The sequence below is a fragment of the Carcharhinus amblyrhynchos genome, chromosome 23 (genome assembly GCF_965287045.1).
Source record: "Carcharhinus amblyrhynchos chromosome 23, sCarAmb.v2.hapA, whole genome shotgun sequence".
Classification (NCBI taxonomy): Eukaryota; Metazoa; Chordata; class Chondrichthyes; order Carcharhiniformes; family Carcharhinidae; genus Carcharhinus; species Carcharhinus amblyrhynchos.
In genome coordinates, this window is record NC_137346.1 from 44276984 (window position 1) to 44303496 (window position 26513).

General features: G+C 52.3%; 1 protein-coding gene across 5 annotated transcripts in view; it reads right to left on the reverse strand.

The window, feature by feature from the left end:
* Window positions 1–26513, reverse strand: part of camkk1a (calcium/calmodulin-dependent protein kinase kinase 1, alpha a) — a 166599-nt gene that overhangs the window by 108998 nt on the left and 31088 nt on the right. For 3 of the 5 annotated variants that reach the window (XM_080210628.1, XM_080210625.1, XM_080210630.1), the window contains exon 2: window positions 22012–22121. The exons of 1 other annotated variant lie outside the window; for it this stretch is intronic. The gene's annotated coding sequence lies outside the window, so the exon portion shown is untranslated. Of the gene's footprint in view, window positions 1–18473; window positions 18535–22011; window positions 22122–26513 lie in introns of those variants that run through there. One more of the 5 variants, XM_080210627.1, reaches the window with a different exon arrangement.

A 26513-nucleotide genomic window follows, 5' to 3' on the forward strand; every position in this document is an offset into this window, starting at 1 on the left:
TCATCACTCAGTGCATTCCTCCAGAAGGCGTAAAAACTGTCTTAATTATCTCGGTGTGAATTCCACTATTGTCAAGAACTGGAGCTGATTATTTCCTTTTCAGACGAGAACATGTACTGAAGGTTAACCTCTGACTGCTCGCGTTTGTCAATTTGATGTCGGAATTTTGGACAGGCTGAATGAGAAAGAACAGCTTGCATTAGGAAGCTGCTGGAAAAGGCGAAGGGATAATTCCAAAGGAACACATTGTGTTTCACAATGAAAGACTTTTGGAAAACATCATTTGATGCAGAGTTTTGCTTAGTAGGCGTTCCAAAGCACACTGCATCCTACCCTTTTTGCACATTCAATGACACATTTTGGGATTAATGCATCGAGACGGCACGGTAGCACAGTGGTTAGCACTGCTGCTTCACAGCTCCAGGGTCCTGGGTTCGATTCCTGGCTCGGGTCACTGTCTGAGCGGAGTTTGCACATTCTCCTCGTGTCTGCGTGGGTTTCCTCCGGGTGCTCCGGTTTCCTCCCAGAGTCCAAAGATGTGCGGGTTAGCTTGATTGACCATGCTTAAAAATTGCCCCCTAGTGTACTAGGATGCTTAGGTTAGAGGGATTAGCGGGTAAAGGATGTAGGGATAGAGGGGTAGGGCCTGGGTAGGATTGTGTACAGTGCAGACTCAATGGGCCGAAGGGCCTCTTTCTGCGCTGTAGGGTTCTACGGTTCTATGAAATATGTTGAAACGAGGGACCAATTTGATATCAACAACTGCAGATACTGGAAATCTGAAATAAAAACAGAAAATGCCGGATAAACTCAGCAGGTCTGGCAGTGTCAGTGGAGAGAGAAACAGAATTAATGTTTTGAGTCTCTACGATTCTGCTGCAGAACTGAAAAGGAATAGAAGTGTGATGAATTATACAGTTGGAGAGGGGCTGGAACAGAATGGAAGTAAGAAATCTCACAACACCAGGCTGAAGTCCAACAGGTTTATTTGGTAGCAAACACCCACTAGCTTTTGGGGTTTTGCCCCTTCGTCGGGTGAGTGGGGAGTTCTGAACCCCGAAAGCTAGTGACGTTTGCTACCAAGTAAACCTGTTGGACTTTAACCTGGTGTTCTGAGACTTCTCACTGTGTTTACCCCAGTCCAACGCCGGCATTGCCACATCATGACAGAATGGAAAGTCAGGGATAGGTCAGACCTCAGAGATATTAGAACGTAGAACACTACAGCACAAACAAGCCCTTCGGCCCACAAGTTACGCCGATCATATCCCTACCTACCAGGCCATAGAACTATCTATAACCCTCAATCCCATTAAATCCCATGTACTCATCCAGAAGTCTTTTAAAAGACTCCAGCGAGTTCGCCTCTACCACCACCGACGGCAGCCGATTCCGCTCACTCACCACCCTCTGAGTGAAAAACTTACCCCCGACATCTCCTCTGTACCTGCTCCCCAGCACCTTAAACCTGTGTCCTCTCGTAGCGACCATTTCAGCCCTGGGAAATAGCCTCCGAGAATCCACCCTATCTATAACCTCTCAACGTTTTATAAACCGCTATCAGGTCACCTCTCAACCTTTGTCTCCCCAGGGAGAAGAGACCGAGCTCCCTCAACCTATCTTCATAAGGCATGCCACCCAATCCAGGCAACATCCTTGTAAATCTCCTCTGCACCCTCTCAATAGCTTCCACATCCTTCCTGTAGTGAGGCGACCAGAACTGCGCACAGTACTCCAAGTGGGGTGTGACAAGGGTCCTATAAAGTTGCAGCATTACCTCCCGACTCCTAAACTCAATCCCTCGATTAATGAAGGCTAGTACATCAGTATTGACTAAAGATGTCCTGGACATAGGACAAAGGGGCTGTTAATGGTGCCATTAAGGACAAAACAGTGTTAATAGCAGCAAGGATAAGGTAGCAGAATGTGTTAATAGCAGAATAAAGGTCAGTGTCCAATGGGAACAATTTTACATTTTTTATTTATTAATATCACAAGTAGGCTTCCATTAACACTGCAATGAAGTTACTGTGAAAATCCCCAGTTGCCACACTCCAGCGCCTGTTTGGGTACACTGAGGGAGAATTTAGTACGGCCAATGCACCCTAACCAGCAAGTCTTTCTGGAGCACCCAGAGGAAACCCATGCAGACATGGGGAGAATGTGCAGACTCCGTACTGGCAGTGACCCGAGTCCGAGAATCAGACCCAAGGCCGGGAATCGAACCCGGGTCCCTGGCGCTGCGAGGCCAAAACGCGACACAAAAACGTGCCACCAAAATGGAACAACCAAGAGGCAGACGGCCATGTGGGGAGGGGTTGGGTTGGAGCAAGCCAAGGGAACCAAAAACCTAAAAGCAGGTCAACATATAGGGGAAAGCTCTCGGTATAAAGTTGTTGAACTCAGTGTGAAATCCGGAAGGCCGTAATGAGTAATCAGCAGATGAGAGCAGGAATTTTCCGGCAACCCTCACCAGCGGGATTCTCTTCCCGTTTCAATAAACAAGAGATTTGACCGAGCGCCAAGTTCTCCATTCTCACTGACAGCAATAATGGGGCGCGAACAGCAGGAATATTCCGGCCAAATTGTTGTCATTCCAGTTTGCACTGGGCACCACTAGAACACTGGGCAGACATAGAGTCTCATAGAGGTTTACAGCAGGGAAACAGGCCCTTCGGCCCAACTTGTCCATACTGCCCTTTGGCCCAACTTGTCCATACTGCCCTTTGGCCCAACTTGTCCATACTGCCCTTTGGCCCAACTTGTCCATACTGCCCTTTGGCCCAACTTGTCCATACTGCCCTTTGGCCCAACTTGTCCATACTGCCCTTTGGCCCAACTTGTCCATACTGCCCTTTGGCCCAACTTGTCCATACTGCCCTTTGGCCCAACTTGTCCATACTGCCCTTTGGCCCAACTTGTCCATACTGCCCTTTTTTTAACCCCTAAACTAGTCCCAATTGCCTGCGTTTGGCCCATATCCCTCTATATCCATGTAACTATCTAAATGCTTTTTAAAAGACAAAATTGTACCCGCCTCTACCACTACCACGGGGGCGGCACGGTGGCACAGTGGGTTAGCGCTGCTGCTTCACAGCTCCAGGGTCCTGGGTTCGATTCCCGGCTCGGGTCACTGTCTGTGTGGAGTTTGCACATTCTCCTCGTGCCTGCGTGGGTTTCCTCCGACAGTCCAAAGATGTGCGGGTTAGGTTGATTGGCCGTGCTAAGAAATTGCCCCTTAGAGTCCAGGGATGTGTAGGTTAGAGGGATTAGTGGGTATAATATGTAGGGATATGGGGGTAGGGCCTGGGTGGGATTGTGTTCGGTGCAGACTCGATGGGCCGATGGGCCTCTTTCTGCGCTGTAGGGATCTATGATACTACAACCTCGATCAGGTCGCTCCTCAGTCTCCAAGCCTATGCAACCTCTCTTCATAATTTCAATGTTCCATCCCAGGCAACGTCCCTGGCAAATCTCCTCTGCGCGATCACATCCTTCCGATAATGCGGCGACCAGAACCGCACACAGTACTCCAGCTGTGCCCTCACCAAAGTTCTATACAACTCTGCCGTGTCCTCTCTGGTTCTGTAATCTATACCCTGGCTGATAAGGGCGAGAGTGCCACATGCCTTTTTCACCCCTCTATTTACCTGCCTCCCGAGATCTGTGGACAAATATATCAAGGTTCCTTGGTTCTTCAGAACTTCCTGGTACCAAACCTTTCATAGCACACTTCCTTGTCAAATTATCCTTCCAAAAAATCTCCCACTTATCCGTCCATTTGACCATCTCGTCTGTCTCGATTCATAGAAGTCTACAGTGCAGAAAGAGGCCCATCGAGTCTGCACCCAACACAATCCCACCCAGGCCCCATATCCCTCCATATTATACCCACTAATCCCTCTAACCTACACATCCCTGGACACTACGGGGCAATTTCTTAGCACGGCCAATCAACCTAACCCGCACATCTTTGGACTGTGGGAGGAAACCCACGCAGACACGAGGAGAATGTGCACACTCCTGCCTGGAACCCAAGAAACTCAATAACCGCCCAGCCAATCTGTGTCATCGGTAAACTTATTTCGGGTGAGATCAGACTAGGGGAACAAGGGGCTTAGACCCTGGGCCAGTGACACGTGGAATGTAACTGGGACACCTCCCCCCCCTCCCCCGAGGGTGGAATCATTGCACTCAGCACCATTACAACATGCAGCCAACACAGAGGGAACGCTCACTCCTCACACTGCACAGGGAAGTGATAGAATTACAGCTGTCCCGACAGTTCAAATTGGTTCAAAAGCACAACACCACTGTGACTGGGACAACTCGGGGGGGTGGGGGGACGCAGATGGTGTTGTTCACTGGTTTGGGAAGTGGAACATGGGGTGCAGCATTAACTCTGTCATTTTATATCATAATAACCTCACACACACATACACACAGGCAGTCGCGCACACACATACACACCACACAGGCAGTCGCGCACACACAGACACACACACACAGGCAGTCGCGCACACACAGACACGCACCACACAGGCAGTCGCGCACACACACACACACACCACACAGGCAGTCGCGCGCACACACACACCACACAGGCAGTCGCACACACACACACCACACAGGCAGTCGCACACACACACACCACACAGGCAGTCGCGCACATACACACACACCACACAGGCAGTCGCACACACACACACACCACACAGGCAGTCGCGCACACACACACACACACCACACAGGCAGTCATGCGCACACACACACCACACACACCACACAGGCAGTCGCACACACACACACACACACCACACAGGCAGTCATGCGCACACACACACCACACACACCACACAGGCAGTCGCACACACACACACCACACAGGCAGTCGCGCACATACACACACACCACACAGGCAGTCATGCGCACACACACACACACCACACAGGCAGTCATGCGCACACACACATACACACACACCACACAGGCAGTCATCCGCACACACACACACACCACACAGGCAGTCATGCGCACACACACACACACACACACACCACACAGGCAGTCGCGCACACACACACACACCACACAGGCAGTCGCGCACACACACACACACACCACACAGGCAGTCGCGCACACACACACACACACCACACAGGCAGTCATGCGCACACACACACCACACACACCACACAGGCAGTCGCACACACACACACACACACCACACAGGCAGTCGCACACACACACACACACACACACACACACCACACAGGCAGTCGCACACACACACACACACACCACACAGGCAGTCGCACACACACACACACACACACACACCACACAGGCAGTCGCACACACACACACACACCACACAGGCAGTCGCACACACACACACACACACACACACCACACAGGCAGTCGCGCACACACACACACACACCACACAGGCAGTCATGCGCACACACACACACACCACACAGGCAGTCGCGCACACACACACACACACACCACACAGGCAGTCGCGCACATACACACACCACACAGGCAGTCGCGCACATACACACACCACACAGGCAGTCGTGCACACACACACCACACAGGCAGTCGCGCACACACACACACACACCACACAGGCAGTCGCACACACACACACACACACACACACACACACACACACACACAGGCAGTCGCACACACACACACACACACACACACACACACCACACAGGCAGTCGCGCACACACACACACACACCACACAGGCAGTCATGCGCACACACACACACACCACACAGGCAGTCGCACACACACACACACACCACACAGGCAGTCGCGCACACACACACACACCACACAGGCAGTCGCACACACACACACACACCACACAGGCAGTCGCGCACACACACACACACACACACACACACACACCACACAGGCAGTCGCGCACACACACACACACACCACACAGGCAGTCACACACACACACACACACACACACACACACACCACACAGGCAGTCGCACACACACACACACACCACACAGGCAGTCGCACACACACACACACACACACACACCACACAGGCAGTCGCGCACACACACACACACACCACACAGGCAGTCATGCGCACACACACACACACCACACAGGCAGTCGCACACACACACACACACACACACACACACACACCACACAGGCAGTCGCGCACACACACACACACACCACACAGGCAGTCATGCGCACACACACACACACCACACAGGCAGTCGCACACACACACACACACACACACCACACAGGCAGTCGCACACACACACACACACACACACCACACAGGCAGTCGCACACACACACACACACACACACCACACAGGCAGTCGCACACACACACACACACACACACCACACAGGCAGTCATGCGCACACACACACACACCACACAGGCAGTCACACACACACACACACACACACACAGGCAGTCGCAAATACACACACACAAAGTCGGGAAATTGGAACTGTCAAGAAATGCTGAACAGGCTGGGGCTTTTCAGGGGAGAGAATAGTGACGGGAAACGTGATTTAATATTCTGAAGGAACTGACAGGGAATAGGCACTTGGCAGCTTCACTCTCTCTCGCTCTCTGGATATCTCATTCCGAGTATCTCTCTCCAGCTGGGTCTCGCTCTCTCTGGACAGCCATCTCCGGCTGGGCGATGGTCCCGGTGTTGGGTCCACTTCAGAGCCCTGACCCTGCTCTGGGTCGTCGAGCGACACCCAGGGGAGTTTTGTGGGGTAAAGTCCAATGTGCTGGACTCTGAAATCGCCGAAATCTCAGTCCAAGGGCAATAAATGTTGGCCCAGAGAGCGACACCCATCTCCCATAAATAAATATAAAAAACTCACCGTCCTACATGTTACTACAGCTGACGAGCGGGAGCTGGACGTGGTGGGTCCACAGATAGGGTATCTATCAGCCCGTAAGGTGGCTGCAGACTGCTCAATAGGACAGCAACATGGCCAGTTACCACGATGGACCTGGCACCACCATTCAGTGAAACCTCGAGGAATGAATGGCGAGCTGGGGGCCGGGGGGGGGAGAGCTTGCCTGCCCTAGGTGGAGGTTGCTCGAGAGGTTAACAGCCACGGCGTGGCGAGCAGGACCCGGCTCCATCCAATAATCTCCCGAGGGCTTGGTGAGCGAGGAAAATGCAGTGGCCCAGAAGATAGGCAAGGAGTAAATGTAGGCTGAGCCCAGCTCTCAATGTTGGCATCGCAAAGAACAGTACAGCACAGGGGCAGACCCATCAAGCCTGCGCCAACACAGATGCCTCTCTAATCTAATACTTTCTTGCCTCTGTGTCGTCCATACTCCCTGCCTATTCATGCACCTATCCGGATGTCTCTTGAATAGTATCTGTTTCCACCACCTCCTCCATTAGCACACTGCAGGCACTCCCCACTCTCTCCGTGAAAAACTTGCCCCTGGCATCTCTTTCAAACCTTCCCCCTCTCAATTTCAACCTCCGTCCCCAAGTAATTGCCCCTTCAATCCTGGGGGAAAAAAGACTCTGACTGTCCACCTTATCCAAGCCATCATAATCTTGCAAACCTCTATCAGGACCCCCTCATCCTCCGATGGAAACAATCCAAGTTTGTTCAACCTTTCTTCACAGTCCATATCCCCCAAACCACGGCGGCACAGTGGGTTAGCACTGCTGCTTCACAGCTCCGGGGTCCTGAGTTCGATTCCCGGCCTCGGGTCACTGTCTGTGGGGAGTTTGCACATTCTCCTCGCGTCTGCCCCTTAGAAAGGGGCGGCACGGTAGCACAGTGGGTTAGCACTGCTGCTTCACAGCTCCGGGGTCCTGGGCTCGATTCCCGGCTCGGGTCACCATCTGCGCGGAGACTGCACATTCTCCTCGTGTCTGCATGGGTTTCCTCCGGGTGCTCCGGTTTCCTCCCACAGTCCAAAGACGTGCGGGTTAGGTTGATTGGCCAGGCTAAGAAATTGCCCCTTAGTGTCCAGGGATGTGTAGGTTAGAGGGATTAGTGGGTATAAGATGGGGGTAGGGCCTGGGTGGGATTGTGTTTGGTACAGACTCGATGGGCCGAAGGGCCTCTTTCTGCACTGTAGGGTTTCTATGATTCTCTGAAACCAGGCAACATCCTGGTAAATCCCTTCTGCACCCTCTCCAATGCATCAACATCCTTCCTGGAGTGTGGCGACCAGAATTGTACACAATACTCCAAACGAGGCCTAACCAAAGCCTTATACAACTTAAAATATCTGTCAACACCTTACCCAGGAGAAGGGTTTAAGTTGTGGAGTTACAGTAACTTTCCAGGATTGGTATATGTGAAACCACCTCAGGGTGTTGTGATGGACAGTTTCAACCTGGAACAATCTTGAGCTTCGCTCTCTGGGAAAATGGGCCCAAAGCTGGCACGAGGGGTCATCCTGAGGGTGGAGTGACCCCAGCTGGTGGATAGCAGGACTAGAGGGCACAGCCTCAGAATAAGTGGGGGGGGGAAACAGTTTAGATCGGAGTTGAGGAGGAACTTCTTCACTCAAAGGGTGGTGAATCTCTGGAATTCTCTGCCCGTTGAAGTGGTGGAGGCTGCCTCGCTGAATATATTTAAGTCACGGGTAGATAGGTTTCTGATAGACAGGGGAATTAAGGACTATGGGGAGAAAGTGGAACTGATCCACTTCAGTTCAGCCATGATCTTATTGAATGGCGGGGCAGGCTCGAAGGGCTAGTTGGCCTACTCCTGCGCCTATTTCTTATGTTCTATCAATTCTTGGTGTCCAATGGTATTGTCGTCACTGAATCCCCCACTATCAACATTCTGGGGGTTATCATTGACCCGAAACTGAACTGGACTAGCCATATAAATACGGTGGCTACCAGAGAAATTCAAAAGCTAGGAATCCTGCTGTGAGTAACTCACCTCCTGATGCCCCAAAGCCTGTCCACCATTTACAAGGTGCAAGTCAGGAGTGTGATGGAGTACTCTCCACTTGCCTGGAGGGGTGCAGCTCCCACAACACTCGACACCATCCAGGACAAAGCAGGCCACTTGATTGCTACTCCTTTCCACAAACAGTCACTGACGGAGAAGGAGAGGACCTTGATATTGACTGAGCGGCCACAGGCAAAAGAGGTGTGCAGTGGGGGGGGAGAGAGTGAACGTTCCTTGCCCTGTCTACGCAAGCATCTTGGGAGAGCTTGCTCATTTGTGAGGCTGCATCCCACCGCCTTTGGTTGAAGGTCAGACAGATAAGCATAGACGAGGGGTCACGGGTGGAGAGGGGACTCACAATGTCCGAAACGGCGGCGCGGGCTCGATGGGCCTGTTTCCCTGTGCTGTGTTGTTCTTTGTATATCGGATGGAGAAACTACTGAGAGATGGGAGCTTGTGCAACAGAGTTTCTCTCAGATACCGGGCAATGTTGGAAAAGCAGCACTAACCTCATTTTAAGCTTACTGGTGTCACGGGTAGGCTCACGTCAACACTGCAATGAAGTTATTGCGAAAATCCTCTCGTCGCCACACACTCCAGCACCTTGGGTACACAGAGGAAGAATTTAACACGGCCAATGCACCTAACCAGCGTGTCTCCCAGATGGCGAGGGGAAACCGGAGCACCCAGAGGAAACCCGCGCAGACATGGGGAGAATGTGTAAGCTCCACACAGCCAGTGACCCAAGCTGGGAGTTGAACCCTGGTGCTGTGAGGCAGCAGTGCTAACCAAGGTGCCACTGCTTGTTCAGCTTAAGACAGGATGGTGATCCCATATCTCAGGGAAGGGAGTGCATGGGGGAAAGGCAAATTGTGCGGAGGGTGTGGAGAGTCTGCAGAAGGATCTAGATAGGCTGGGCGAATGGGCCAGGAAATGGCAAATGGAATTTAATGTTGGCAAGTGTGAGGTGGTCCACTTTGGTAGGAAGAATGGTAGGAAGGACTATTACTTACATGGAGAAAAACTGCAGCAGGCGACGGTGCAGAGGGACCTCGGGGTCCTTGTGCATGAGTCGCAAAAACCCAGCCTGCAGGTGCAGCAGGTGGTCAGGAAGGCGAATGGGATGCTGGCCTTCATAGCGAGGGGGATTGAATATAAAAGTAGGGAGGTCTTGCTGCAGCTGTATAGGGCATTGGTGAGGCCGCAGCTGGAGTACTGTGTGCAGTTTTGGGCGCCGCACTTACGCAAGGATATTTTGGCCCTGGAGGGAGTGCAGAGGAGGTTTACTAGGCTGATACCGGAGTTGAGGGGATTGAGCTATGAGGAGAGGCTGAATAAACTAGGCTTGTACTCGTTAGAGTTTAGAAGAATGAGGGGAGATCTCATTGAGACGTATAAGATGATGAATGGGATGGATAGGATAGAGGTGGAGAGACTCTTCCCACTCAAAAAAGACAGTAGGACTAGAGGGCACAGCCTCAAGATAAAGGGGGGGGGCGGTTTAGAACGGAGTTGAGGAGGAACTTCTTCACTCAAAGGGTGGTGAATCTCTGGAATTCTCTGCCCGTTGAAGTGGTGGAGGCTGCCTCGCTAAATATTTTTAAGACGCGGGTTGATGGGTTTTTGATAAGAGAGGGGATTAAGGGTTATGGGGAGAGGGCGGGAAAGTGGAACTGAGCCACGACAGATCAGCCATGATCTTATTGAATGGCGGGGCAGGCTCGAAGGGCTAGATGGCCTACTCCTGCTCCTATTTCTTATGTTCTTATGGTACAGGATAAAGACAATACTTCCAGTCTTCCCAATATTTAATTGGAAAATTGGGCTGGATTGAATAACAGCGGCACCGTGATGCAGAGGTGGTGGAGAGACTGAAAGGAACCCCGGTGTGCACCATCTGAAACCCGGTGCTATGTTTTCCACTGAAGTCCCTGGAGGACAATGCAACAAAGGAGGACAGGATCAGACTCGGAGCTAACACCCCAGGATCACTTCCACTTGGAAAAGCAGACAGAAAATCAACTCAGCAACAGGAGGAAATGAAAGGAAAGTTTCCAATGGAAACACAGGACTATAAATATTGCAAGGCAGATTTGAAGATTGAAAGATTTAGATGAGCGCTTGAAATATTACAGCACAGCAGGCCACAGGCCAAGTGCTGGGAAAGGGATTAGAATAGACACAATGGGCCAAAGGGACACTTTCTGTGCTGTAAAGTTCGTTAACTATGACTAAGGATCTGGGAAGAGTGGTTAGAGACGAACAACTTTCCTATAAACTTACATCAAGACACCTGGAAATATATTGCAAGGAGTTTAACCCCAACAGCAACAAAACTCGGATCATTTATCTGAAGTTCTTCAATTGTTTTGTAGTAAAGAACTTGAAAACATTGCTGGAGAAAGAGAAATTCTGTCACAATGTTGTCACGGCTAAAACGTCTCCCGTTACACATGCAGGGTTGCATAGAAATCACAGAATCCCTACAGTGCAGAAAGAGGCCATTCAGCCCATCGAGTCTGCACCGACAACCCAGCCCTATCCCCGTGTCCCTACATATTATACCCACTAATCCCTCTAACCTACGCATCCCAGGACACTAAGGGGCAATTTTAAGCACGGCCAATCCGCCTAACCCGCACGTCTTTGGATTGTGGGAGGAAACCGGAGCACCCGGAGGAAACCCACGCAGACACGGGGAGAATGTGCAAACTTCGCACAGACAGACAGCGACCCGAGCCGGGAATCGAACTCGGGTCCCTGGAGCTGTGAAGCAGCAGTGCTAACCCACTGTGCTACCGTGCCGTTTGCTAGAAGCTACATATATACATAGGCAGAGACCTACCTTCTGCAAGCAAAAGGTACATGTTCAGACATTGAACCTTCTTTGAATTAAACAAAAGCATTGGGGCGGGGGGGGGCGGAACTACAGCTTCCTGATGCGTTTGCCATGGTAACATGTTGACAAATCAGGACCGACTTGCCGATCAGCACCGTCTTTCCACATGCAATACAAATTGTTGTTCCCTTTCAAATTCGGTATGCGCGCATCTGTCCTGGTGAATGTGAGATGAAAAGCTTCGACAGCATGTCTCCTTTTTCAGCAATACTTCAATTATGTTAATAAGAAATTAAATGTTGATTAAAAATTCGGATCTCCACGTTGATGACTCAGTCGTGGTTATAAACGCAAGGTCTCCCTCAGAGTGGTTCAAATCTCCTGTTGTTAATCCCTTTTCCAAACCCAAATCATCCAGTAGGAATCCGTGAGAGGCCACCAGTGTTGCTATGGTGACACCATTTTAATCGCAAGAGCTAATTCTAGCAGAGCACACCTCACACAGGTAAAGAAACTGCACATATGGCATATTTAGAACAAAGAACAACACAGCACGGGAAACAGGCCCTTTGGCCCACCGATCCTGTGCCGCCATTTTAACATTATGAGTGCCCTCCTCTACCCATGACCTACGCCTATTGGGGAAGGTTGAGGGGAGACTAATTTAGGGACAGTTTGTTACACCAATGAGCCTAAGAGGACATCTTTGGGATGTGGGAGGAAACCGGAGCACCCGGAGAAAACCCACGCAAGCACGGGGAGAATGCGCCAAACTCCCACAGACACCGACCCAAATCCATGTATCTGCACAGCAAACAGTGATAGTCACTGAGCTGTTGTGTTGCCCATCAGCTGGTCCAGTTTAAGCGTACACGTGAAGCACTAGGCAACTCTCAAAACAACCAAGAGCAGCCCTTGCACGACCCACTGCGTGTATGTCCCTCGTTGGGCAACAAGGCGGACTCAAAAAGCATCTAATACTATTCAGTAACTAAGGAAGCCTTGATCTAAATGTTCGCATACTCTGCCCCTCCGCATTGTCATGATGTGGGTTTCGCATTGTACCAGCAAAGAGCACAGAAAGGTTAAAATTCACACACGTGTGTGCACAATGTTCCCTTCCATTGAGTTTAATAAATATTGGAAGAGAAAGCCGATCCCACCATCTGGATGCTAACATTACCTTTCCGTCCTCTGGGACATTTGAGTCTCAGAGGGCAGGTTTTACATCAAGTACATATTATACAAGCAATGGTTACTTTAAACAGCTCCATGCTATAACACTAGGAGATCGCTCTTGGGAAACACATTCACGGCACACAGCCCCCTCCCCCACATATCCTGATAATGCCCCTCTCCGACACACCAACAGCTCACGGATTGAACATAGAGCCCTACAGTGCAGAAAGAGGCCCTTCGGCCCATCGAGTCTGTACCGAACACAATCCCACCCAGACCCTATCCCCATATCCCTTTACTCGCTAATCTCTCTAATCTACATCCCTGGACACTAAGGGGCGATTTCTTAGCACAGCCGATCAACCTAACCCGTGCATCTTTGGACTGTGGGAGGAAACTGGGGCACCCGGAGGAAACCCACGCAGACACGAGGAGAATGTGCAAACTCCGCACAGACTTGATTTATTTGTCACAAGTAGGCTTGCATTCACATTGCAATGAAGTTACTGTGAAAATCCCCTCGTTGCCACACTCTGGGTACACTGAGGGAGAATTTAGCACGGTCAATCCACCTAACCCGCACATCTTTGGACTGTGGGAGAAAACCCACACGGACACAGGGAGAACATGAAAACTCCGCACAGACAGTGACCCGAGCCTGGCGTCGAACCCGGGTCCGTGGCACTGCGAGGCAGCAGTGCTAACCACTGTGCCGCCGTGAATGGAACCCGGGTCCCTGGTGCTGTGAGGCAGCAGTGCTAACCACTGTGCCACCGTGAATGGAACCCGGGTCCCTGGTGCTGTGAGGCAGCAGTGCTAACCACTGTGCCACCGTGAATGGAACCCGGGTCCGTGGTGCTGTGAGGCAGCAGTGCTAACCACTGTGCCACCGTGAATGGAACCCGGGTCCCTGGTGCTGTGAGGCAGCAATGCTAACCACTGTGCCACCGTGAATGGAACCCAGGTCCCTGGTGCTGTGAGGCAGCAGTGCTAACCACTGTGCCACCACACCAGCAGTCTCCAGACTTCAAAAGACTGAGGTCTATGTCTGGATTAAGTGAGAGTAGTGCCCCAAATAGAAAGGCCTTCAACACTAAGGAGACAACAACACCTTGCCATTACGTAACACCTCTAATAAGACATCCAAGGCACTTCACAGCAAGGTCACAGAGTCAAATCTTGTCACTAAGCCAAAAGGAGGGGTTATTAAAACTGACAACAGGGAGCTTGCTCAAAGAGGTAGGTTTGGGCGAAGATTGTAGACAAAAGGCTCATCTTCAAGACACACAGATCTCCTCAGCCCCATTGCCCTCTTCCTCCCTCCCTCCTCTTCCCTACAATCTCTGTTACCCCTCCCTCCACTCTCCTCTCCCATCCACCATCTCCTGCCAACTTCTCCCTTCCCTCTTCCTTCTTGCTCCCACCCCCACAAACTCCTCTATCTTCTTCACCTTTTTCTCCAACCTGCAGCCCTTGTGCCTCTTCAGTCTCTCCCCCTCAAGGCGAGTTGCTCTTTGAAGAGGTACATGAATGTTACGGTGATATAGTGCAGCATCTCCCTGCCCCACTCACTGTGAGCTCTCTCTCTCTCTGGGATGAGTTACGGAGCCCCAGGTACAGCCACTCCAGCCCACCCGCAGAGCAGAGTGCCTCGCACGCAGAAAAGACAGCAAGAAGTCTCTCAACACCAGGTTAAAGTCCAACAAGTTTACTTGATAGTAAACACCATAAAGCTTTCGGAACTCCTTCGAGGAACAGCGTTCCGAAAGCTCGTGGGTTTACTATCAAACAAACCTGTTGTTGGGCTTTAACCTGGTGTTGTGAGACTTCTTACTGTGTTTACCCCAGTCCAACGCCGGCATCTCCACATCAGAAAAGACAGCACCCCTCAGCTAGTGAGGCGGGTGGAAACTGGGGGAAACATGCCTACAAGGTTCTCTCCGCACTTCATCGCAATCGCCCCCCCATTTGCTCATTTTGCTTAAAAGCCACATTATTTGCCAACACCATCATTGAAAGTTTCGATTCCGTTCTGCAAGGCATTTTCTTTCTGTGCCGCTCATTGCAGCAGTCAGTGACACAGAGATTGGAGCTCAGAGCCAGACTGACTATGCTAAAACCCAACGTGACGACAGTACAGGGAGAGTCCCATCATGGTCTGAAGCACATCAATGTGATCTGACTTATTATTGCCACGTGTTAGTATACAGTGAGAAGGATTGTTTCTTGTGTGCTATACAGACAACGCATAGAGAAGGAAAGGAGAGAGTGCAGAATGTAGTATTACAGCCAGGGTGTAGAGAGAAGATCAGCTTAAATGTGAGGTAGGTCCATTCAAGAGTCTGACGGCAGCAGGGAAGAAGCTGTTTTTTTGAGTCGGTTGGTACGTGACCTCAGACTTTCGTATCTTCTTCCCGATGAACAAAAGGAGGAGGGGAGAATATCCGGGTGCATGGGGTCCTTGATTATGCCGGCTGCTTTTCCAAGGAAGCAAGAAGTGTAGAGAGAGTCAATGAATGGTACGCTGGTTAGAGCGACGGACTGGGCTTCATTCATGATCCTTTGTAGTTCATTGCGGTCTTGGACAGAGCAGGAGCCATACAAGCTGTGATCCAACCAGGAAGAATGCTTTCTGTAGAGGTGCGTCTATAGATGGTGGAGAGCGTTGTGGTGGAGATGCCAAATTTTCTTAGTCTCCTAAGAAAGTCGAGGCATTGGTGGGGCTTTCTTAACTATAGTGTTGGCATGGGGGGACCAGGACAAGTTGTTGGTGATCTGAACACCTAAAAATTTGAAGCTCTCGGCCATTTCTACTTTGTCCCCGTTGATGTAGACAGGGGCACGCTCTCCACTACACACCCTGAAGTCGATGACTATCACCTTTGTTTTGTTGACATTGAGTATTGTTGCCGCACCAGTTCACCAGGTTCTCTGTCTCATTCCTGTACTCTGTTTGAGATCCGACCCATCAACAAGATTGAAAAAATCGAGCTGGAGGGGAATTTGGCTACAACAGTCAAAGCAAGCGTTGGCATTGTGCCAGGCTTCTGGATTGGTTACAACGTTGACGTGGCAGGATGCCCTGTGCAGGGTTGGATCTTATCCTTGAAGATCCCATCACGTGAACTTCCACCTCCAAAGCTTCTGCCATTGGTCAGCTGACAGCTCAAAGATGGTGACTATATTACCAACCATCCTCTGTGCCAGAAGTTGCCCCTGAACACAAACAAAAAATATATCTCTGTTCCTTCACTGTTGCTGGGTCAACAACCTGGGACTCCCTCCCTAACAGCACTGTGGGTGCACCTACACCTCACTATCTACAGCAGCTCAAAAGGGGGAGGTCTAGTGGAGGTGCCTGTACGTCAAGCTTGGCCATTATCTATAAGGAATGATTCCATGTGGGTGACTATGCCAGGCTGGTGTTGATCCAATGTGTGACATCTCTCTCAAAGCAGCTCAAGTATCCAGACATTAGTTATCCACTTTGGTAGAAATAATAGTAGGAGGGATTACTATTTAAAGGGCGAAAAGCTGCAGCATGCTACAGTGCAGAGGGACCTGGGTGCCCTTGTGCATGAGTCGCAAAAACCCAGTCTGCAGGTGCAGCAGGTGATCAAGAAGGCGAATGGGATGCTGGCCTTTATAGCGAGGGGGATAGAATATAAAAGCAGGGAGGTCTTGCTGCAACTGTACAGGGCACTGGTGAGGCCGCAGCTGGAGTACTGTGTGCAGTTTTGGGCGCCGTACTTGCGCAAGGATATTTTGGCCTTGGAGGGAGTGCAGAGGAGGTTCACTCGGCTGATACCAGAGGTGAGGGGGTTGGACTATGAAGAGAGATTGAATAGACTGGGTCTGTACTCGTTGGAGTTTAGAAGGATGAGGGGGGATCTTATAGAGACGTATAAGATAATGAAGGGGATGGATAGGGTAGAGGTAGAGAGATTCTTCCCGCTTAGAAAGGACAGTAGGACTAGGGGGCACAACCTCAAGATAAAGGGGGGGCGGTTTAGATCGGAGTTGAGGAGGAACTTCTTCACTCAAAGGGTGGTGAATCTCTGGAATTCTCTGCCCGTTGAAGTGGTGGAGGCTGCCTCGCTAAATATATTTAAGTCACGGGTAGATAGGTTTCTGATAGACAGGGGAAATTAAGGGTTATGGGGAGAAAGCGGGAAAGTTGAACTTCAGATCAGCCATGATCTTATTGAATGGCGGGGCAGGCTCGAAGGGCGAGATGGCCGACTCCTGCTCCTATTTCTCATGTTCTTAAGAAGGTTCTGCAGCGTCAACAGGGCTGGATGTGTCATGGTCCTTTCTGGTGCCTAGGCCAATGCCAGGTGTATGTATGGCCAGATTTATTTATCTTCAACATTTTCTGAATGGTTTGACATATTTTTCTGATTGAAGGACCTGGTGGTGCAGTGGGTAGAGTTCCTGCCTGTGAGCCGGGGTGGGTCCCACCTCAGAAATTGGTGACCAAGGAGGATACGTTCGCAACGGGGTTAAACAGGCCGAGTGCCAACCTACAGATCCCTCCAAACACACCAAAAGCAGATGGTAAGAGCGGGGGAGACACCTGTGTGATGGAAAGAATGCTGGAGCCTCCAGCATCACCGTCCACAGTTCCGGACAATACACTTCACTGTATGTTAATACGTGACAATAATAAATCAAATCACAAGACTACAACATGTTGTCATAGAAATTCGGACTCCCTGAGTGAACTGGAATATTGTTTGTTCGGGCAATTAAGAGTTAACTACATTGTGTAGGCTTGGAGCCATAGAACACTACAGCACAAACAGGCCCTTCGGCCCACAAGTTGCGCCGATCACATCCATACCTACCAGGCCTATCTATAACCCCCAATCCCATTAAATCCCATGTACTCATCCAGAAGTCTCTTAAAAGACCCCAGCGAGTTCGCCTCCACCACCACTGACGGCAGCCGATTCCACTCACTCACCACCCTCTGAGTGAAAAACTTACCCCTAACATCTCCTCTGTACCTACTCCCCAGCACCTTAAACCTGTGTCCTCTCGTAGCGACCATTTCAGCCCTGGGAAATAGCCTCCGAGAATCCACCCTATCTATTCCTCTCAACATCTTATAAACCTCTATCAAGTTGCCTCTCGACCTTCGTCTCTCCAGGGAGAAGAGTCCCAGCTCCCTCAACCTATCCTCATAAGGCATGCCTCCCAATCCAGGCAACATCCTTGTAAATCTCCTCTGCACCCTCTCAATAGCTTCCACATCCTTCTTGTAATGAGGCGACCAGAACTGCGCACAGTACTCCACGTGGGGTCTGACAAGGGTCTTATAAAGTTGCAGCATTACCTCCCGACTCCTAAACTCAATCCCTCGATTAATGAAGGCCAGTACACCATACGCCTTCTTGACCCCACCTCCACCTGAGAGGCCGATTTAAGAGTCCTATGGACCCGGACCCCAAGATCCTTCTGCTCTTCAACACTGCTAAGGGTCTTACCCTTGATATTGTATTCCTTTATCCCATCCGTGTGTGTGGGCCAGATTGGGTAAGATAGAATCATACAGCACAGGAGGAGGCCATTCGGGCCATCATGTCAGATTTCCTTCCCTAAAAGATATCAGCGATCCAGATGGGTGTTTAAACATTCCAGTGGTTTCATGGCCACCATTACTGATACTATAATGTTTAATTTTATTATAAATTTTATAATCAACTGAATTTCAATTTCCCAGCTGCAGTGCCGGGATTTGAACTCTTGTTTTACTATTTAGTGTCACAAGTAGGCTTCCATTCACACCGCGTTGAAGTTACGGTGAAAACTCTCTCTTCTCCGGCGCCTGTTCGGCTACACCGAGGGAGAACTTAGCACGGCAAATAACCAGCACGTCTCTCAGACTGTGGGAGGAGACTGGAGCACCCGGAGGAAACCCACGCAGACATGGGGAGAATGTGCAGACTCTGCCCAGTGACCTGAGCTGGGAATCGAACCCGGGGCCCTGGCGCTGGAGGTAGCAGTGCTAACCATGTACCGTTCTCTCGTCTCTCAAAGCGTTAGTGCAGGTTGTTAGATGGAGAGATCAGTAACAATCACAATGCAACCGTCACATAAACAGGTATACCTGCTCCCGAGTACAATGCATAAATACACGTATGTGGATAAGCACAAACACATGTGCACATACATATACAACAATAACGTATATTTATATAGCATCTTCAACATAATCCGCCATCCTGAGGTGCTTCCCAGGAGCACAATATAAAATATGGCATCGAGCCACCGTGTTAGGTGACCAAAAGCTTGGTCAAACAGGTAGGTTTAAAGGGATGTGGCGAGGCAGAGAGGTTTAGGGAGGGAATGACAGAGCCCAGAGCCTGGGCAGCTGAAAGCACGGCCACCAATGACAGAGCGAATAAAAATCAGGGAGGTTCAAGAGGTTGGAATTGGAGGAGGTCGTGAGGGGGAAAGGAGGGGGAGGGAGGGGAGGGGAAGGGGGGGAAGGAGGGGGAGGAGATCGTGAGGGGGAAAGGAGGGGGAGGAGATCGCAGGGAGTGAAGGAGGGGGGGAAGAAGGAGGGGGGGGAAGAAGGAGGGGGGGAAGAAGGAGGGGGGAAGAAGGAGGGGGGGAAGAAGGAGGGGGGGGAAGAAGGAGGGGGGGGAAGAAGGAGGGGGGGGAAGAAGGAGGGGGGGGAAGAAGGAGGGGGGGGAAGAAGGAGGGGGGGGAAGAAGGAGGGGGGGGAAGAAGGAGGGGGGGGAAGAAGGAGGGGGGGGAAGAAGGAGGGGGGGGAAGAAGGAGGGGGGGGGAAGAAGGAGGGGGGGGGAAGAAGGAGGGGGGGGAAGAAGGAGGGGGGGGGAAGAAGGAGGGGGGGGAAGAAGGGGGGGGGGAAGAAGGAGGGGGGGGAAGAAGGAGGGGGGGGAAGAAGGAGGGGGGGGAAGAAGGGGGGGGGAAGAAGGAGGGGGGGAAGAAGGGGGGGGGGGAAGAAGGAAGGGGGGAAGAAGGGGGGGGGAAGAAGGAGGGGGGGAAGAAGGGGGGGGGGGAAGAAGGAAGGGGGGAAGAAGGGGGGGGAAGAAGGAGGGGGGGAAAGAACATAAGAACATAAGAAATAGGAGCAGGAGTAGGCCATCTAGCCCTTCAAGCCTGCCCCGCCATTCAATAAGATCATGGCTGATCTGTCGTGGCTCAGTTCCACATTCCCGCCCTCTCCCCATAACCCTTAATCCCCTCTCTTATCAAAAACCCGTCAACCCGCTTCTTAAAAATATTTAGCGAGGCAGCCTCCACCACTTCAACGGGCAGAGAATTCCAGAGATTCACCACCCTTTGAGTGAAGAAGTTCCTCCTCAACTCCGATCTAAACCGCCCCCCCTTTATCTTGAGGCTGTGCCCCCTAGTCCTACTGTCTTTTTTGAGCGGGAAGAGTCTCTCCACCTCTATCCTATCCATCCCATTCATCATCTTATACGTCTCAGTGAGATCTCCCCTCATTCTTCTAAACTCTAACGAGTACAAGCCTAGTTTATTCAGCCTCTCCTCGTAGCTCAATCCCCTCAACTCTGGTATCAGCCTAGTAAACCTCCTCTGCACTCCCTCCAGGGCCAAAATATCCTTGCGCAGGTGCGGCAACCAAAACTGCACACAGTACTCCAGCTGCGGCCTCACCAATGCCCTATACAGCTGCAGCAAGACCTCCCTACTTTTATATTCAATCCCCTCGCTATGAAGGCCAGCATCCCATTCGCCTTCCTGACCACCAGGGGGGGGGAAGAAGGAGGGGGGGAAGGAGGAGGGGGGGGGAAGGAGGAGGGGGGGGGAAGGAGGAGGGGGGGGGAAGGAGGAGGGGGGGGGGAAGGAGGAGGGGGGGGAAGGAGGAGGGGGGGGGAAGGAGGAGGGGGGGGAAGGAGGGAGGGGGGGGAAGGAGGAGGGGGGGGAAGGAGGAGGGGGGGGGAAGGAGGAGGGGGGGGAAGGAGGAGGGGGGGAAGGAGGAGGGGGATGGAGGAGGGGGGAAGGAGGAGGGGGAAGGAGGAGGGGGGGAAGGAAGGAGGGGGGAAGGAAGGAGGGGGGAAGAGATCACAGAGATAGGGAGGGGGAGGAGAGGCCACGGAGGAATTTGTAAATAAAGATGAGAATTTTACAATCCAGACATTGCTTACCAGGAGCCTGGAGGGGTAACAGGGGAATGGGATGCAGTGGGGGGGGGTAACAGGGGAATGGGATGCAGTGGGGGGGGGAGTAACAGGGGAATGGGATGCAGTGGGGGGGGGGGGGGTAACAGGGGAATGGGATGCAGTGGGGGGGGGGTAACAGGGGAATGGGATGCAGTGGGGGGGGTAACAGGGGAATGGGATGCGGTGGGGGGGGGTAACAGGGGAATGGGATGCAGTGGGGGGGGGGGTAATAGGGGAATGGGATGCAGTGGGGGGGGGGGGTAATAGGGGAATGGGATGCAGTGGGGGGGTAACAGGGGAATGGGATGCAGTGGGGGGGGGGGTAACAGGGGAATGGGATGCAGTGGGGGGGGGGTAATAGGGGAATGGGATGCGGTGGGGGGGGTAACAGGGGAATGGGATGCAGTGGGGGGGGGTAACAGGGGAATGGGATGCAGTGGGGGGGGGGGTAACAGGGGAATGGGATGCAGTGGGAGTGAAGGTATGACAGCAGAGTTTTGAATGTGGGGAGCAGTGCACTGAATAGTGCAGTCTGGAGGTAATATACACACTGAAGGAGGCTTCAGCAGCACAGGAGTTGAGCCAGCAAAGTAGAGGCACAAAACACACAAATGCAGAGGAAAAATCCACCCCAGCACTCCCCCACGATGTTTAGCGACTGATCAAGCCTCTGTGCAGAGAGCAGCTTTTCATTCAGCATTAGAGATTAATTATTGATTACCTGCAGGAGGGGATTGCTCCTCAAATGCTGCAGATCCTGTGACGCGCGGGCCAAATGCCTGACACAAACAAAGCCCAATAATAAACAGACCCCCCCCCAACCCCACACCCCACACCCCACCCCCGAGCCACAGAACACAGCACTTACCTGTAACTGTAGGGCAATGATACCAGTGGCTGGAGTCCCTCAGCTGTGGCACCTCATTGTTCGAGCGCTCCGCAAGCAAACACTGTCAGTCTCACGCGGCGAGCGAGATGCTGCAGAGATAGAAATCAAATTGCCTCCTGATGAATCTGGGTATTTCTGTTGACGGAACGCTGTCGGCTGAACATTTCCATAAAATTCACACCCTTTCTCTGCCAGCAGACTTTAGGATGTTTACAGACTTAACTGCAAATTGCTTTCTGCAGCCTGTTCCTGCGTGTTTTGCCAGGACGCAGGCCGTGTACAAAATGAAACGGAAAGGGCTCGCACTTATCTCGGGCTTTCGAAGGAAAGGCGCAGGCAGCCTGGCGCACAGCAAGATCCCACAAGGCGACAGCCACCGGGGCGGCAATCCCGTTTCGCGACGTCGGTCAGGCGCTAAAGTATTGGCGGGGGCACGAGGGAGATCTCTCGGTCCCCTTCACAAGGGCGCGGTGGATTTTATTATACCCCCCCCCCCCCCGGAGAACGTTAAAGATCCCCTCTGGGAGAAGGCATCCCTGAACGTGCAGCACTCCCTCAGTCCTGCACTAAAAGCGGTGTTTTCCAAGATGATGCTGGAAACAAGGCGACGATTTGCGAGCTGCGCTGAGCATTACCTCCCAGTTCTACCTTTCACTCTCATTCTGTGCTTCTCAAACTTCATTCCAATTCTTTTAAACTCTCTCTGCACTCCTTCCCTGTCCTATGTACAGTATGCTTTGTCTGTACTGCGCGCGGAAAAACAATACTTTTCACTGTATATTAATACACGTGATAATAATAAATCATAGAATTTCTACAGTGCAGAAGGAAGCCATTCAGCCCATCAAGTCTATACCGACCACTATCCCACCAAGGCCCCACTCCCACAATCCCACACATTTACCCTGCTAATCTCCCTGACACTCGGGTCGATTTAGCCAATCATAGAACCCTACAGTGCACAAAGAGGCCCTTCAGCCCATCGAGTCTGCACCAAACACAATCCCACCCAGGCCCTACCCCCATATCCCCCCACTAATCCTTCTAACCTACGCATCTCTGGACACTAAGGGGCAATTTAGCATGGCCAATCCATCTAACCCGCACATCTTTGGACTGTGGGAGGAAACCGGAGCACCCGGAGGAAACCCACGCAGACACGAGGAGAATGTGCAAACTCCACACAGACAGTGACCCGAGCCCACCTGGCCCACACATCTTTGGAGTGTTAGGGGTCTGTGAAAATCCTGTTAGTCACCACACTCCACTGCCTGTTTGGGGAATGTAGCCTGGCCAATTAACCTAACCAGCACGTCTTTCAGACTGTGGGAGGAAAGCGGAGCACCCGGAGGAAACCCACGCGGACACGGGGAGAACATGCAGACTCCACACAGACAGTGACCCAAGCCAGGAATTGAACCTGGGTCCCTGGTACTGTGACGCAGCAGTGCTAACCACCGTGGAGAGGTCAAACCTGTATTTATTTGAGTTTATTAGAGGTGATTTGATCATAACATTTATGATCAAGTCACGGTGGCACAGTGGTTGGCACCGCTGCTTCACAGCTCCAGGGTCCTGGGTTCGATTCCCGGCTCGGGGTCACTGTCTGTGTGGAGTTTGCACATTCTCCTCGTGTCTCCGTGGGTTTCCTCCGGGTGCTCCGGTTTCCTCCCACAGTCCAAAGATGTGCGGGTTAGGTTGATTGGCCGTGCTAAGAACATAAGAAATAGGAGCAGGAGTAGGCCATCTAGCCCTTCGAGCCTGCCCCGCCATTCAATAAGATCATGGCTGATCTGTCGTGGCTCAGTTCCACATTCCCGCCCTCTCCCCATAACCCTTAATCCCCTCTCTTATCAAAAACCCATCAACCCGCGTCTTAAAAATATTTAGCGAGGCAGCCTCCACCACTTCAACGGGCAGAGAATTCCAGAGATTCACCACCCTTTGAGTGAAGAAGTTCCTCCTCAACTCCGTTCTAAACCGCCCCCCCTTTATCTTGAGGCTGTGCCCCCTAGTCCTACTGTCCTTTCTGAGCGGGAAGAGCCTCTCCACCTCTATCCTATCCATCCCATTCATCATCTTATACGTCTCAATGAGATCTCCCCTCATTCTTCTAAACTCTAACGAGTACAAGCCCAGTTTATTCAGCCTCTCCTCGTAGCTCAACCCCCTCAACTCCGGTATCAGCCTAGTAAACCTCCTCTGCACTCCCTCCAAGGCCAAAATATCCTTGCGTAAGTGCGGCGCCCAAAACTGCACACAGTACTCCAGCTGCAGCCTCACCAACGCCCTTAGTGTCCAGGGATGTGTAGGTTAGAGGGATTAGTGGGTATAATATGTAGGGATATCGGGGTAGGGCCTGGGTGGGATTGTGTTTGGTGAGAGACTTATCCTGGGGGGGTGGGGGGGGGGGGGGGGGGGGGGGGGAGACCTAGCTTGGGGCGGGCATGGGGAGAGAGTAACCGGAGAGACTGAGCCTGGGAGGGTGGGCGCCTTGGAGAGACTGAGCCGGGGGCAGGGTTGCTGAAGCAGAGGCTGTTATTTTCAATCGAGTGATTTGAGCAAACTACAGTTCGTTTATCAGTCAGCAGAGAGATGAGATTGCTGTGACAAGGTAAGACAAGCTTTAAATCCACTCACCCAAAATCTCTGACATACCCCTCCCCCACTCTCCAACATCTCTTACCCACTCTTATAGTCACCAGTATCCCCCTCCCCAACCCACTCCGGAGTTCACAGAATTCCTGCAGCAGTGAACACCTCCCCAAACCACCAATCCCTCCCAAATACCCCCCTCCCGACCCCTCCTCCCAAACCACCAATCCCTCCTCTCAAACCATCAACCCCTCCTCCAACCCCCAACCCCCTCCCAAACCACCAACCCCTCCTCCCAACCCCCTCCCAAACCACCAACCCCTCCTCCCAACCCCCTCCCCCTCCCAAACCACCAACCCCTCCTCCCAACCCCCTCCCAAACCACCAACCCCTCTCCCAACCCCCTCCCAAACCACCAACCCCTCCTCCCAACCCCCCTCCCAAACCATCAACCCCTCCTCCCAACCCCCCTCCCCCTCCCAAACCACCAACCCCTCCTCCCAACCCCCCTCCCAAACCACCAACCCCTCCTCCCAACCCCCTCCCAAACCACCACCCCTCCTCCCAACCCCCCTCCCAAACCACCAACCCCTCCTCCCAACCCCCTCCCAAACCATCAACCCCTCCTCCCAACCCCCCTCCCAAACCACCAACCCCTCCTCCCAACCCCCTCCCAAACCATCAACCCCCCTCCCAAACCACCAACCCCTCCTCCCAACCCCCTCCCAAACCACCAACCCCTCCTCCCAACCCCCTCCCAAACCACCAACCCCTCCTCCCAACCCCCTCCCAAACCATCAACCCCCCTCCCAAACCACCAACCCCTCCTCCCAACCCCCTCCCAAACCACCAACCCCTCCTCCCAACCCCCTCCCAAACCATCAACCCCTCCTCCCAACCCCCCTCCCCCTCCCAAACCACCAACCCCTCCTCCCAACCCCCCTCCCAAACCACCAACCCCTCCTCCCAACCCCCTCCCAAACCATCAACCCCTCCTCCCAACCCCCCTCCCCCTCCCAAACCACCAACCCCTCCTCCCAACCCCCCTCCCAAACCACCAACCCCTCCTCCCAACCCCCTCCCAAACCACCAACCCCTCCTCCCAACCCCCTCCCAAACCACCAACCCCTCCTCCCAACCCCCTCCCAAACCACCATCCCTCCTCCCAAACCCCAACTCCCTCCCAACCACCAACCCCTCCTCCCAAACCCCAACTCCCTCCCAAACCACCAACCCCTCCTCCCAAACCACCAACCCCTCCTCCCAAACCCCAACCCCCTCCCAAATCATCAACCCCAACCCCCACCCCCCTCCCAAACCACCAATCCCTCCTCCCAACCCCCACCCCCCTCCCAAACCATCAACCCTTCCTCCCAACTCCCAACCCCCTCCCAAACCATCAACCCCTCCTCCCAAACCCCAACACCCTCCCTGAACCCACATCCTCCCCCCTCTTCCCCCCCCCCATCCTGGCCCTGACCCCCTCCCATCCTGTTGCCCCCTGACCCCTTCCCATCTTGCCCCACCCCAATCCCCTCCCATCCTGACCCCTGCCTCTGCTACACTTGCATGATCTGGAACCATGGACATCTATTTTTTTAATGAAGTGGGTTTTAGTTTGGTTTGGACACAGCTCTCGCAATGACGGTTAGTTTCATCTATTTTGGTTAAGAAGTTTCCAACTCAAATTGTGACCAATTTTAACCCTGACTTCAAGAGGCCAGAACAAGAGATATGTAAGTCATTGCCACTATTTGAGTTGTCTCACAGAATATAGCTGGTGATTGAAACAGGAGTGACGTTGGTTGTCAGCGCTCTCACCTCTAACTCTGAAGGTTGTGGGTTCAAGTCCACTCTAAAAATGTAAGCACATAACGCCCTGACTG